At 35.9% G+C, this 12,041-nt stretch overlaps 1 protein-coding gene across 1 annotated transcript in view; it reads left to right on the forward strand.

The window, feature by feature from the left end:
* Positions 1-12,041, forward strand: part of PACRG (parkin coregulated) — a 583,000-nt gene that overhangs the window by 350,054 nt on the left and 220,905 nt on the right. The window lies entirely within an intron of this gene.

The raw sequence follows: 12,041 nt of genomic DNA on the forward strand, positions 1-12,041 counted from the left end.
TTAAAAACACCTTTCATCATGAATAGTAGTGTGTCCTCTGTGTAAGAAGAAAATTCTGCTGATGATATTATTTTCTGCACAGTGCACATCGTCAGCAGGACTTTAACTTGAAACAATTCAAGACAATTGCAAGAAATGCACTTTAGAAAGAACAGGTCATACTATTGTCCGTTGAAAGTTTTGAATTAATTGTAACTTTGAAGGAAAAATACCTAGTGTTCACTTTGAAAGCTTGGTGAAGATGAACTGCTGGTAATGATCAAGAAAAAGGTCACTCTGTTTAAATTATTGGCCCTGTATATCCCCATCTTAAATATCCAGTTAGCTCAGACAGAACAAAAGAGAAACATAAAAGTACCGGAGAAGGCCAATGAATGTGATTAGAAGTTCAGAAGGCATTTTCCCTGAGATGGAATAGAATCACAAGGATTATAGAAATTTTGAAAAATCTGATAGAAATGCGGTTTTTAAAAAAATGGAGAATGTTCAGCAGGGTTAAGAAGAGCCTTCTGTTTTACTTATAAATCCAATGCAAGAAATCTCTGGATATTGAAAGGCCAAAAGTATGAGTGAATGGATAAATATCTATAATAATAGATATTGGACATCTATAATAATAGATAATAGTATTTATATGGTGCTTTCAGGTTTGGAAAGCTCTTTATATGTTATCTCATTTGACCCTCTCAACAATTCTATGAAATAAGTGCTCATTATAGTCTCATATATATAGTATTAGTCTCAAACTGAAGTTGATACTAAATCACTTGCCCAAAGTCAAGTAGCTAGTTACTAGTTAGTATCTGAGGCAGGAGTATAAATTCAGATCCTCCTTGCTTCAAGTGTAACACCCAACCTAGCTTCTATGTGGCTACTTACAGAACAAAAGAACATTTGACATGAAAAGATCAGTCACCACTCTGTCAACGAGCATTTATTAAGGAGTTACTTTGTGCCAGGGACTGTGGTTAGCAGTGAGGTTACAAAAGCCAACCAAAACCCTGTAACTAGGTATATGTGAGTCACATTCAGAGTAAATGTGAAGGATCTGAAAGAGAAAGGCATTCTTCGCCTACAGTTCAGACTAATCAGGAAAGGGACCTTGGAGGTCATCTGTTTCCTTCCAATGGACTAAGAAATCAACACGTAAATAACTAGGTACGTATAATATGTATACAGAGTGGATAAATGTGATCTGGAAGGGAAAAAGCATTGTCAGCAGATGAAGAAAATCAAGAGAGGACCTTAGAGGACATCTAATGGTTTCCCCCTGAATAAAAAAATACCTTCTACAGCTCTCAGGTTTCTAAGCTATAAAAGAAGGGGCTTGGACTATATAATCTCTAAATTCTATCCTGTGTGTCACCTCGATCCTGTGACTTTGACAAGCTAAAACATGTAGCCTCTGCTTGAGTACCTCCATTTAAGAATGCATTACCTAAAAAGTCAACCTAATGCTATTTTTAATAGCTCTGGTTGTCAGAAAGTTCTCCTTGTTTTCAGTGAAAATCTCTCTCTAACTTCCATCCACTGATCCATATTCTGCTCTGCGAAACTACACAGATTAGGTCAGTGCCCCCTTCCTTATTATAAACAAATATTTTAAAACATATATCATGTTCCCTTCCAGTTTCTTCTCTAGGCTAACAGTCTGCCCTTCATTCATACATTTTCTGTCCTGATACCATGCTTAAATTGACTAATTTTGTAAGCTGCCTATCCTACCCCAACTCATTCCAACATCCTCAGGAAGATTACTTTGCATCAGGAACAAACTTTGGAGGAAGGCATGGAAAAAGGAATGAGAAGCCACCATAGATATATACAGTGATCAAACAATAATGGCAATAGAGATAAATGCTTTAGAGGCAGGAAAAATTAGTAAGGAGTTGAAACAACCCCTCCCCCATGGGACAGAGATATTACCTCTGCTACTCTGATAAAGGAATAATAGTTGTCACTAACTTGTACCAGCTTGGTCTTAGGTCACCTCAGTTCTACAAATATCAAAAACACAAAGGAACCTTTTAACCAGATACTCCTGAAACCCTTGCTGATTTTCCCCACTATAGGCACACTTATTTACTTCACAGAATGCGCTACTGTGGATATTTTGAAACTGAATAGTTAATTACTCTTTATTTTATGATTTAGTTTGTATTTAGCATCCATATACACACAGTGGGACGTTAAGTTATACAAAGCAACAAAAAAAGCATTGGGTACTGTATGTACAATAAATAAATGGATAAGCACAGTTGAAATGGAAAAGTAAATTACATATAAGTGGAATTAAAAATGAAAACACATATATGTACACATTATATGCAAATGCACAAAAATGAATACATACATTTTATGTGTGTATATATGTATATCATATGTGATATGACACTGTCTTGTGAAGTACCGCAAATAGATCATGTAAACAGTGAGAATAGCAAATTACAAGAACCATATTAAGTTAATTCAGCAGTCACTAAATTCCTTGTAGGCTCATGGAAAACTGGTAATTAAAGACAAGGACTGAGAATAGGAGACTGCATCATGCAATAACTAGGAATTGGAAGGTGAAGATAGTTGAAGATCCAAAGTCATGAGGAATGATCAGGAGTCAGGGAAAACTTATGTGACTGAAGGGTCAAGTTAAGACAATAGATCAGAAACTAGGGAACTCATTAACCAGGCAACAATGAAAATATGAAGGAAAAATTAATTTGGAAGCATTTTGAAGATTGACTGGGAGGATTGTAGGAATCTGATAGACTGGGGGGAATGGATGACTAGAATACAAATAGAACTTTAGGTTGTGTGATTCTGAGCAAACCCCAACCTCTCTATGCTCTTGGCAGAGCAGTTTCCAATGAGAATTGATAGGGAGAATTCCATCATCTGGAAGTTCTTTATGCCACTGAAAACACAGACCTAATCCCTACTCCTAGCTCAAAATTCCACAACTCTGATGCATTGTTTAAAAATTGTGCATGTGTCTTCCCAGTTTACATTTCAAGTTAGTACTCAGATGGAGGGAGGTGTTGTTTTTACTGTTGGATTGTGTGTATGAGTGTGCCTCCCCAGTTTACACTTCAAGTTATTATTCAGATGTTCTGTTGTTACAGAATTGTAGAGTAGGAAGATTTAAGACTTGGTGGTAATGCCGTCTTTTCAGATTGGGTAAAACTTTTGGATCATGCTAATAAAATAGCTTAAAAACCAAATGTAGTGTGTATAAAAATTTTAGTTCCCTAGTCCTATATAATTGAAAACTTGAAGACTTTTTGTTTGACCTGTAGCATAAGACCCTGTCAGTCCAACACTAGTAGCATCCAGCACAGTGCTTGGCACTTAGTAGGTGCTTAATAAATATTTATTGAATTGACTCTCAAAGGATTTAGTAGCATCTTGATTTGGTTTCTCTTTCTTTGTTCATTGTTACAATTTTGAATTAGCATACTGTCCAGGAAACAGAGTTCAATGATGAATTTCTAATCTCCTGATCTTAATCCTTGATTAGAAATCTCTAGACACTCAATCAAGGATTCTCAAACATCTTTTATTCTTTTGTTCTTCTCTCTCCCTGGCTCCTCATATCTATTAAAAAGCCAAGTGCTCCTCATCTCCATACCTCCCTTCCCATTTCCATTTCCACTACCATACATAAACCCTTATGAAGAACTTCACATATTGACTACTGTAAGTCTCTTAACTGGTCTTCATGCAGCAAAAAAAAGTCCTATCTGGTGTACTTTCTTGTGCTGGAAAGCCACACTTCAATCCTAAGGGCATATAATTGATAATGCTATGTGTTGTAGCCATTCCAAAACAAATTAGTTAAAATTTTGCTAATGATGGGGAAGGTAACAATGGAGAAAAGTGAAATGTTGGTTCACCTTTCTTCTTACAAATGGTTACTTGTATGTAATCTTGTGGTATGTCCTTAGATTTCAGCATATTTAGGGAAAAAAGCAATGAAAATGCCTATATAAGTTCCCCTCTCATTACTTGAAATTTCCTGTTTTTATTTAAAATTTTAAGTGATACTTGAGAGTATTAACTAAATTGTAGGTCTAAAAATAAAGAGAAATTTTAAATGATTGAATTATTCTTAAACAGATAATAGATAAAGCGATGGCACCATGCCAGTCACCATGATGTTAGGAATGTTACTGTTGGGGACGTTACTTAATTGGTTTATTCAAGAGAAAGAGCAAGGAATGCTGTCTAGGCAACTAGGTGGCATAGTGGATAGATTACTGATCCTTGAATCAATAAAACTTGAGTTCAAAAAGTCCCTCTTAAACATTTGCTAATTGTGTGACCCTGGGCAAGTCACTTAAGCCTAGGTTGCTTCAGGCTCCTCAAATGTGAAATGAGGATAATAGTAACATCTACATCTCCAGACTGTTGGGGGGACCAAATGAAATATTTATTAACTGCTTAGAATAGTGCCTGACACTCTTCATAAATGCTTGCTTCCTTTCTTCTCCATATTCTAATAATAATGTCCCCAAAATAAAATGAGATAGATAATTAATAGCTATAGGGAAGTTAAAGAAGAATATCATCTTTATAAAAAGTGACAAAATCATAAAATTAAATATGATCGCTGGCAGTTGTAATATGCACTCACAAAATCCATTCATGAAATTATAAGAAGGTACTTCTGGAGTCATAGAAAAACTTCCGTAAAGGTATAACCAAATTAGGAAGGCGTCAAGAAAATAAAAAATGAGAATGGGTAGAGTATGTATTCAATGTTATAGATCACTCTGGGGTTGAGAAACTTTTCAGGCTGGGAAGAAATAGACTTCCTTACCAAGTTTGAGTCAGCAACTGCTGACGGTCTAAATCTCTCTCCAAACTCACATGTCATTTCATAGTTAGGAGGACAGTTCTTAACTTTGTTCTTGCTTGATGCATTGATCACAAAATATCTTACAAAGGCAGAGTTGCGTTGGAAGTATAGAAATCCCTAACATCTTCTCCTCATCATGTTATACTAGGTATCAAAAAAAAAAAAAAAAAAAGGATCCACCCCCATATTGCCATGGCAACATTTTGATGTTCATCTTCTTGGATTTGATGTTTTATATCTATATCATCTAAATGTGGTGCAGGAAATGAAAAACAACATGAGCTATTAAATATAGCACAGGGAAGATGATTAGGAGACCTAGCTTCTGTTTTTGGCTGTTCTTGGCATATTGTGTGACCTTAGGTAAATCACTTACTCTCTCTGTCCAATTCTCTGGCTAAAGAGGTAAAAAGAAGCAATACCTATTTCTTGGGTACTAAACTAGAAAGTTCTGAAAATGGCTTAATAAGAAATTTTCATGATTCTTCTTGCTGAAAACTTTTTGTACCTTTCAGCTAGTTTTATTTATAGCTGAGCAATCTGTTATTCGCCCAAATAGTGACCTTTAACTCCTGACTTAAAAGCTCATTGAGTCAACCAAAAGAATGTGTTTAGCACTGACTTTGTATAGAAAGTATTGAGATCTCTTTGTAATGCCTAGGGCCTTACAAAACATTTTAAAAGGATGTAAAATGTTTTGTAATAAGGAACCACTCTCCATGTGTGAGTTATTATTAAATAATTTCTAGGTATTGCAAAGGATACAGATAATAAAGAAATAGTATCTCTATACACAAATAGTCCCTTTATACATAAATACAGCATTCTTAACATAGATGATATTCATCCTTTCTCCCATATTCCCCCAGTCCTGTCTCCTTTCATGTCAGTATCCGAACCTTCTCCTAACATCTAGTAGAGAGGCAGTATGTGATGTAAACACTGGGTTGGGAAGTGAAAAACTATCAATATCTGTTTCTGCTACCTACTAAATTCTTTTATTCTGTTCAAGTCACTCTGACCTCTCTGAGCCTCAGTTTCCTCATCTGTAAAAATGAGGATAACCACACTCATGCTACTTCCTTCACATCATCCTCATGTGGCAAAAGCATTTTGCATATCTTAAAATATTATAGGAATGTGAGTTATCATCATTATCCTGTTTCTTCTGGATTTCATGACCATCTTGTAAACAATGGAAAAATTCCAAACCACCTTTAGTCTACATTCTGAGTGTAATTACTACTGATAATAAATTATTTTAGAAAGGTGCTACATAAATACCATATATTTATTTTTTTAATGATTAGACATTTATGTAAACAGAAATCCACACTTCCAGCTAAACCATCTAGAATAAAATCATAATTAGGCTTCATGCTTAATAATTGCATTAACTTAGAACAGTTAGAAAGCTTTCTGTGCTGCTCTTAAAGTACCTAATTGTGCTAGAGCTTTACCCCTTCCCTTTGAGGCATCTATTCCTAGTCGTCAGAGAACTATTATCTGTCTTGATATTTCACTAGTACAGAAATTCTTCCAGTTTTGTAGTCTTTAATGCATTGCCTGTTTTTCTTTGACATGATCTATGAGGTTTAGTTCAGAGCTTTACTCTTGTTCTTTACTATTTTTATTCTAACCATATTAACCAAATTTGTTCCAAAAGAAATCTGCTTGCCAGTACAGGTGTATCTTATTTTATGTAGCAAGGGTCAGAGTTCGCAAGATCCCTAGAGGAAGACACACTCAGAGTTAGCAAGTGGCTCTGAGACAATTGTCAAGGACCCAGCAGATGCTGGTATTTGGCATATATTTTCTTTTAAAAATATTTATTGATAAAATTTGTTTGCATACCACCTTCATATTAGAATACATTCCTTCCTCCTCACCCGTCCAGTAAGCCATTTCTTGTAACAAAAAAAAAAGTAAGAGAGAAGGTAAAAGCAGTTCATCAAAACCAACTATGTGCATGATTTTCAAGTCCTCCCCTTATCCCTAACTGCAAATATACTAGTTCCCAGACAAAAAACAACACAGAAATGCATGCACACACACACACACACACATACACATACACATTGCCACTGTCATCACCACCACACTACCATCACCAAATATATATATATTTACACCATAGAATCTCTGGGATGGTGCTCCCAGAGTGAAAACAGGGTACATGTGCACACATGAAGAATGTGCCCAGGGCCTCTAATCAGCCCAGTTCTGCCAATAAGCTCCACCCAGCTCCTCCTTCATTTTTTCCTTTCATAGTCTGCACTGTAAACCTCCAGAACAGAATGTGCAACCTCACTATAGGGTTTAAGTGAATCTTAATTAATTAGAAAGGCTCGTAGACTTTGGTCATTTGGATGAAGAAAGATGATGCCATGAAAGAAATGCATTACGACTAGAAGAATCATCAGAGATAGTCCTTAGACTATATATAAAAATAGCAATCCTTCCTTCAGCCACTCCATCAGACTACTACTTCTTTCCTTCAGACACAGAAGTTTTAGTTGCTCCTGAAGTGTTTGAAAGCTACAGGGAATAAATGAGAAGATACATGAACAATTTCCTTTAAAAGCTCAAGATGGCATCATGTCAAATGACATAAATTTAAAGGAAACAGACGAATTTCTATGAATTAAAATAATTTAGTTGTGAATTATCCACCATTTTCTTCCTCAGTGCCCTTGATTTTAATAAATCTCATTAGTGTAAACTGGTGAGGTTCTAATGGGGGGGGGGCATTGAAGACTCACAGTAAGAAGGAAGAAAGAAAATTCATGATAGAGGTGGAGGGTTTGACATTACAAAGCAGGGACTTTTGATGGTGTTGTAGAATAGACTATCTTATTTTATAAGAGTTTTTTTCTATGTTCAAAAAATAACATAAAACTTGGTTGTGATTATTAGTATTAATAGTTACATGCTTATCTCAACAAATTTCCTGAAGTGGAAAGGCCATACATCTAAGATTTTACAATTAGAAAGATAAAAAAGCTAATCTTAAAGAGTGACCAAAGGATAGGAGAAATGCTGAGATATAAATGGAGCCTAAAAGGTCCTAAAATTCAGTTTTTGGCTTTGTCAGTAACTGATTACATAATATTATATACACCCACTGTGGTTTAGGGATAACTGAAAAGGAATGAAGCTTATTTACTGAGAATCTTGACTGCTAGGGGTTTACTGTGTTGCTAGGTAAAAATACAATTTGCCCCTTCACTTGACTATTAGGCATGATGTTTATAAAGTGGTTTCAGATTCTTGAATGAAAGATCAGTTGAATTAAAGACTTTATCAAATTTGTTTTCTTTTAAATTTATCTTTGAGTGTATTTACTTTGCTGCAAAATAAAATCATGATAGTTTCCCCTATGAGGTGTGACCATGTATTCCCTACTCAAGTATGTATAAAATGAAACACAGGAAGAATAGGAAACCCACTAGAATCTTGCCCATTCACAGTAATGACATCTATTAAAATGAAGAGGGCTGGGGAAGAAAAAATGGGTTTTACTCATAGAAATTCATATCTGAATCCTTTAAATGATTAGGTATCATTTGATATCATGTTATCTTGACCTGACTTCCACACTTATTTTATTTGAGAGTTCAGAGAAAAAAAAAACTAGTTAAATCAGAGAAAGTCATTTATTTTCTATACATCTTGTCACTTATTATGTATGTTTGTAAACAAATATGTTCAATTTTTTAGGAGACATATGGTTTCAAACTTGTTAGACATAATAAGGTAGATGGTAAGTATGCCTCTAAGGGCTGCTTTCTTTTAATGATTTGATGATTCAGGGGCTACTCCCCACCAAGGACAGAGTCCAATATTTCCTTCATTCATGGGGGCAAATAACTTTTGAAAGGAGGGTAATATCGCCCAGACAAACTAGGCTAATTTCCATGATGTTTCAAGGTCATCAGAATACAGTAGCTCTCTTTCTTTGACATGGAAACAAAGTATAAAAAAATGTAGAATGATCTTCGTGTTAGCTCCCAAGTATTCTAGGATCATGCAAATCTGCTTTAGGCTATATGGAGACCTATCCTACTAAAATTTATAAGCCCTGCTGCAGGGAATGGGGAAAAGAATTATTGCCTCCAGATAGACCCATGAACGTAGTTATAGAGCATGAATAACCGAGCAAAGCATCCTATTGCCTGTAATGGTTCCTTCATCCAGTAATTCCAAGGTGACCATCTCTTCCAAGAGAGAAAGTCTGTTGCCGTGTAAAACTGAGCATGGACCTTCCTGCATCTCTGAAAAGGCATCTATCTACATTTCTCTTCAAAGTAGCAATATATATTAAATAACACCTATGTATAAAACTCTGGAAATATAAAAAGAGGTAAAACATGGACCCTAATCTAAGGAAGTCACAATCTGATAGGGGGAACATATAACTGAGAAAAAGGAGAACTGTTGAGTTGGAAAAATAGTCAACAGAAACAGTGATGTTGGGGGAAGGACAGATTTATATGGGAAGGTTGTGGATTCAGTTAGAGACATGATGAATTTGAAGGGTCAATAGAACATACAGATGGAGATGTTCAGCAGCTAGTTGGAAGTGAGAGATTATTTCTCTGGAGAGAAGCTTTCCTGTATGACCTAACATTATGACCTAATGTTCTGTCCCCTAAGGAAGAGGGAGGGCTTATTGATATCAGTCCAACTCTATCTTACAACCAAAAGGATAATGCCTATTCTGTGATAAAAGAGGGAATAGGTCTAATTTATATTATAGGTACTTATAAATCTTATTTATGTATGTAGATAATATGTTTGTATTTTATACTCTCATTTGGGGATCTAGAATAGCAATATATTAAAAGTGGAAAGGGAGAGCTACCATAAAAATAAATACAGGGCTATATAAAAACACACCTGTGCATTTTTTCCAATTTAAGTGAGAAATCACAGGTAGGAGAAAGACAAAAAAGGAGTTTGCAATATAGCCCAACAGATTTTATGTGTTATCTCAATGTCTCTTTTTATTAATATGTGTTCTGATACTGTATGTTTGACTCCTATTTTTAATGAAATTACTAGCACTATTTTTTTATATTGTCACCTCTAAAAGACCTAACACTCAGGTTTGCTGCTGGTTCTGTTCCTGTCTTTTTTCAGTGATCTGGGGAAAAACAGTTTCTTTGGAGTCTTCAGGTGTCCCATATTGAGATAGGAAATATGCTTCTTGCCTATTTTATAGGCCAAGTGTGAGAATCTGAAATTGTCTGTAAAGAATGTCAAGTTTTCTAGAGAAAGATATATTGCTGAGTGGCACTGGGAAGAAAGCCGCAGATAGTATGGGGAAATTTGTGTGAATTTTGATGTTAGCATAGCAGAGGGTGAAGAATGAGGGAGCACACACACATAGTGAACCTAATTTGTTAATTATTTGAAGCTCAATGTTTAACTCTTTTCAGAATATGTTTTGGCATGTTTACTTGGTCACAGAAAAATAGAGATTAATATTTACACCTGGACTCCCAACTGGATTGGATATATCATCCTACTTGTTTTTCAAGATTCTCCAGCTGCCTTGTGCCTAAAGTAGAATTTAAGAGGCCATAAGGCCCATCTACCAAGAAGTAACTTGTTCCTAATCTGCTTTGATGCCATTATCAGTACTATTCAAACAGGGATCTGTTAAAGTATGAATGCATTAGCTGTAAAGGATAACACATTAAGCCATTGGCACCGGGAATGTGGTGCACACAGATGAGTTTTCATCAGATTAGTTATCTGCCACTTTGCAGAGAGCTCATCCCTGAGATAATGGAACCTAGAACAAGTAAATATGAGTGGACAAAAGATGAGGGACAGCCCCAAAGGGTGTAGTATTGCCCAGACCCCCACATTAGGGATCTGTGGTCATCCAGAGAGTAGCGCAAAGGCAGTGATACCCCTCCCCTTCTGAGGAGGGGAGAGAGGGAAAATAGAGAGAGGTAAGGGGTGCCAAAGACATACTTTTGCTCACTTAAAATTTTTACTCATGTCTTTTCCTAAGTACTGATATATTTTATATGCTTTTTTAATGGACAGCAGAAATACCCCCAAGTCAGTACCAATATTGTTGACTCATGAAATGTCATTGCTACCTGGGATTCCCTGAAATGCTGAACACCTCTTAAACATTCCCTCTGGCCTAAAAGGAATGCTATCAGCACCACACTTCATGGATTCCTCTTCCCTGGTCCCATTCCAACCTTTAATCACATTGCTCATATACCAAAACCTCAAGGTAGCTATGTAGATTCTGAAATTCCCTGTAGTTGAGCCAGAATTGGGTTAGGGTTATAGTTATCCAAGGAAGATTGACTTGAGAAAGTTCCACCATTTCCCTGAAAAGGCCTTCTGCCCTTGGTTCATTATTTATTCTCTGGGGATTTTAAAATCCCTGAAATCAACTCTACCTCTCTGGGATATTTTTCTGAGGTCACTTTGAGTCCAGTGTGGAATCCAGGGGCCACATCAATTCAGAACAGAATTGGCCTGGCATATTCTGATCTCACATCTCTATCCTAGTTAAATATTTTCATGAGTGTTGAGTGAAGAAACTTCTGTAATTGTTAACCATTCTCCATTCTGTGACTGCCCTCTTGGATCTTGAGACAAAGGCAATAGTCAGAACCCTGGAAGGCCCTAAGTGCTCTGCAGGAAGAAATAGTGAGAAGAGTGGTCAAGGAAATAGGCATAATCAAAGGGTGAACACCGTCTGGTCTGAGAACATGCCATAGAAAGGCATTTTGAAGAAGACACACTAAAACAGAAGCAAAAGGAAGTCAAATTTTCCTTGACTCCCAAGATGGCAATGAGTTACTTTTTGAATCAACATGCTCACATTTGGAGGACATAGTGAATCTTTCAGAACCAAACTCCAGTTTATTAAACCATAAATGGGCATTATAACAGGATTTTCTGGAGCAATAAATATTATTTGATTCTTTTAAAAATGGTTAAGTAATTACTTCAATTAAAATATTTTCCTATAAAGGCTTCTCCATCTTGATTTCTCTTTATCCTTTCTCAGACAAGATTCTATGAAATGTCTCTAGCCTAATTTTTTTCTTACATTTCAGAGCTCTTGGGTGCTCTTTCCTTATTGTTAAATATTACAAACCATTTATCCACAAATCTAATTCATTTATCATATCTACAGGATGGATGT

The sequence above is a fragment of the Notamacropus eugenii genome, chromosome 2 (assembly GCF_028372415.1).
Source record: "Notamacropus eugenii isolate mMacEug1 chromosome 2, mMacEug1.pri_v2, whole genome shotgun sequence".
Lineage (NCBI taxonomy): Eukaryota > Metazoa > Chordata > Mammalia > Diprotodontia > Macropodidae > Notamacropus > Notamacropus eugenii.